This window comes from Trichoplax adhaerens, genomic scaffold (assembly GCF_000150275.1).
Source record: "Trichoplax adhaerens TRIADscaffold_11 genomic scaffold, whole genome shotgun sequence".
Lineage (NCBI taxonomy): Eukaryota > Metazoa > Placozoa > Uniplacotomia > Trichoplacea > Trichoplacidae > Trichoplax > Trichoplax adhaerens.
Genome location: NW_002060953.1, coordinates 170,699 through 174,979, shown reverse-complemented (window position 1 = coordinate 174,979; position 4,281 = coordinate 170,699).

Here is a 4,281-nt window from a genome sequence, read left to right as displayed (position 1 = left end):
CAAGTACTTTACTTTTCAACATATTTACCAAATGCATGCTCGATTGGTAGCATCAAGGAGAAGGGTCGTTCTACAGGAGTATCGGCAAGGCAGTCTACCTAGTAAGAAAACTTGATTCTATTAACACATTGCCATTAGCAACACCAACAACTACTGTAGTGTATCCATTGTGGCTAGAAAAGCACTGTCACAGTATTTGTATCCTCCATCAGCATTGCAACTAAGTTTCCACAACATCATTAGGCTCCATTGAACGTATTGAAAGGCAATCATGATCATCACCATGGATCAATGAAACATTATGGGATGAATAACTATGACTCACTTGTTGTAATAAGTATACCGTTGACAGTATCAGCAGTAATGGAGCTGAAAGCTTGTCCGCCATCTTGGTTTCATGAGGTTCAGGCTTCACGGAATCTCAAGGGGATGAAAGTACAGATGGTACAGTACCGTAGAGTACAAAGTCGTTTGAACTGCCAGAGTGCAAACCGGACTGGGCAAGTTGTAAAGTACTGTACAGAAGGTCAAAACCTCTACAGTAAAGGTTGTCTCATAAAAAATCTACGACAATTGAAATGATATGAAAACGTAATATCATGACTAAATTAGACAAATTTGCTATCAATCAATAGCTTAGATGTGTAAAAATTAAACTATCGTAATAAAAAATATAAAAAATATCAATTTATATGTCAAAGCTCTACCATGACTCTACAGTACTAAGTGAAATTTTAGTCAAATCCTCAGAACAAAAGGATAGAGTACAGTACAGTACAATTAGAAGTTAGAACTGCCAGACAGCAAACCGGACTGTTTAGAGACTTGTACTGTACTGTACTTCGACTGGAGAAAGGTTCAGTTCGGTTCGGTTCGGTTCAATACCTTTATGATTTACTGTATGTACAGTATAAGAACCTGAATCTGAACCGCTTTCGAACCGGACCGTTCTCAGGTCGGCAGTTGTACTGCGCAGTACAGCAGGTCGAAACCTCTACTGTGCAGTACTGAAGTGCACTTTTCACGAATTTACGGTACGCCACTCCGACAGACGGACTTTTCCAAGTCCAGTATGACTGTACTGACTGTAATAACAATCATGGACTATTAGATACTAGATAGGATACGGTATAGAAGACTATGACAGAGCGTGACCAGCCCTGGAAAATAGTTGAAAGATGTTCAGCGATAGTGTTGCTTTAAATTATGTCCTATCAACTTTGAAGAAATAGACTTTCAATTTGCCTCCAATTCCTTGCAGACAGATCAGTACAACCTTAAACAATGGGTTCTTGATATTTTGATTACTGTTTATCGCAGAATTGAATCATTGGATTTCTATCAAGTTTCTAATACAAACTATCAGTCGCTCCAACTATTTTACAATTACAGTTAAAACTTTATCTTATGTATTGACGAATACATTTACCTATAAGAAATAGGTATAAATAAGATATTTATTAAGTTATTGTCAAATGTAAGAAAAATAGCATAACAATTGATTAAGACTAAACTGCGATGTGGCTCAGTCGCTCCAACTATTTTACAAAGTCACGTAATCATACCGGTCGATAGTATCCAGTAGTCCATGACTAACTTTCCATAAAAGGATTCAATTCAAAATCGACTGTCTGCATACTAAAGTACTGTCATAACCAAGTCTTTGGCTGTAACATGAATTGATAAGAATAGTGATTAACGTCAGTACAGAAGGATTGTTATTAGTACAGAGACCTTACCTTCATTGTCTTAATGTCAGCAACCTTATCCAAGAAGGCAATGACTAATGTGGAATATGCAATGTGTAGTGATCACTCAGTACAGTACACTAATTTAGTAGACGATGCACTGTCATGTCGGTACACGATGGACCAGATGTAGTTTAGCAGACTATGGTGAAGGAAATCTCACTCGATCAAGTCTCAACTCTTATTCTCCAAAACACGCGTAGAATGTTCCTTTGCATGTTTTACTCTGAACTCAGCTTCTAACTATATGCAACGTTCAAAGATGATTGCAATAATGTCAATTGAATCGTCTTCTTGCAGTGAGCCAAGAAAAGAGGAACAGTAAAGTGTAGAATATTCAGCATCAGCGTCGTGCAATATTGTCGGAATAGCAATACAGTATGACTAGATATGGATCACTCGTCAAAGACGCATTCTTCTGATGGTCCATGAAATAGAATGACATTGAATGTTATTTGAGTAGCAAAATCTATTTAATACAGATGAAACGTTCAATGGTTCTCAATAAACTTGTCATACAAAGCCTTGTGACGAAAAATATCCTATTCATGGACAACGAAATAAGTTCGATTTAATTATAAGTACCGTAGAAGTTATATGGTTGCAGTTATCATGACGTGCTACGATTTAGAACATAATACTGTAAATAGAAATTTGTTCACTTTCTTCCATCATAAAATTCAGCAAATTGGTGGATTATACGACAAACTGCCTGCGTCTCATCATCATACCAGCTATCGCCTACTACTGTTACTGGCAGTTAGCAGAATAATACTAATTTACCCTTAGTATTAATTTTTATTAGTATGATTATACAAAGTATCGAATGCTGGCTGATTGCAACGATATAAAAATAATAAAATAAAATCATTCTTTAAATAGGACCATTACGTTGACTACAGATACCACGGCCTTCTGTTTTCATAGTGTTCCTTCCACTTCAAAATGTCAATTTTATTGGTGATCGTCGATATTTTGAGGCGAAAGTCGTATTAATCGAATCCAAATCTGGCAATGCATAGGATGACGTCAAAGTTAACCTTAAATACTCCCAAATTCTTTCCACTGCCTATTTGCGTTTGTTGTTAAAAGCTGTATGTGTTCATTAAATACTCGTCCATTCATAGCCACGACTACAGTGTCAATAATAAGGCACTAAAATAATGATGCGATACAATTAGTTGACCCCAGAGAAGGTCAAATCTATTCCTTATCGTATGCCTACGATCTTTTATAACACTAATCTACCCATATCTGTACATTATTGACAGATATAATTAACAGTGGTTGATATTTGACTAGTATTGGCAAGAAGTTACTGCTATTTGTTGTAATTTATGATCATGGACGCAATAAAATATGCTATGAAATTCGCTCATTTGCGCAAGAAGATGCGATAATAAAGATTGTACATATCGTTTGGGCAATATCGAATCAGCTCCTATTTTTATTTCAATGCGTCAATCAATAGATTTAAATTATAAAAGTGCCGTATTTAAAGCGGCAAATTCACCGATAATTTCTCGCTCTCATCCATTAAGAGACGATGGCGAAATTTCACTACCTTATTAGATTTCGTCATTTCTATTTATGAGATTGCAACGAGGGCTTTTCCTGTGTTTTCCTTGTTTAAATTATTATTATACGTACAGTAGATGCGCCGCCACTTTATCATGCATAGTGAAATTTAACTAATAAACAATTCTATTCGGTGTAGTGCCAACTGGTATTCGTTTGTTTAATTAGATGCGGCATAGAGGAACGAAGAATGAAAAGATGTTAATTGATTTTCTTGATTGAATTTAAAGCATAAATAAGGATTGTATGAATAAAGATTATAGTGCAAAAGAAAGGAAGTGATGGCGTAGTTTTATAGTAATATGCATTTGTGATACTATTGTATGAGGGCTCGATATTGAAAATCAAATACAGTAATCACTACAATTGCATTTAATGTTTGCCTGAATTGGATTAGAATAAAAAGTAAATTATTTCCAATTATCTCTTACAGTGTTTATTACCATGTGATTATATAGTCTAGATTGAAATCAATAGAAAGACAACTTTGTGAGCATGGTAGTGTAACGGTTTGGATAGAATAAAGTATGTTAGTGGGCCGTGGCTGATGATAAAACGGTGAAGTACGGTATTCGCTCTTATGCCAAGTACTAGAACCGGGACTGACAGCTTATAGACTGTACCCAAATGTGTAAGTCGGTCTAAGATCAATAATTTACGAACCTGACTTAGTAGTAGTGAGGCTATTACATGCAGAGCACTCGATTTTTATCCGTTTTTGTTGTATTGGTTTAGGATGCGAGTGTAAAAGAACCTGATTTAATTAATTAATTCAAAAAATATGACCGCGATAAAATTGCTCATTAACGTCCGATATTTATATTTTACCAATTCGGTTAATATGTCAGGAATCAAGCTAATCTTTCAGTTGCACGTAGATAATGCTGTGTGTGATCACTTATCCCATCAGCTACGTTGATAAAATGGCGATTCAAATTTTATTAATAAAACTTTC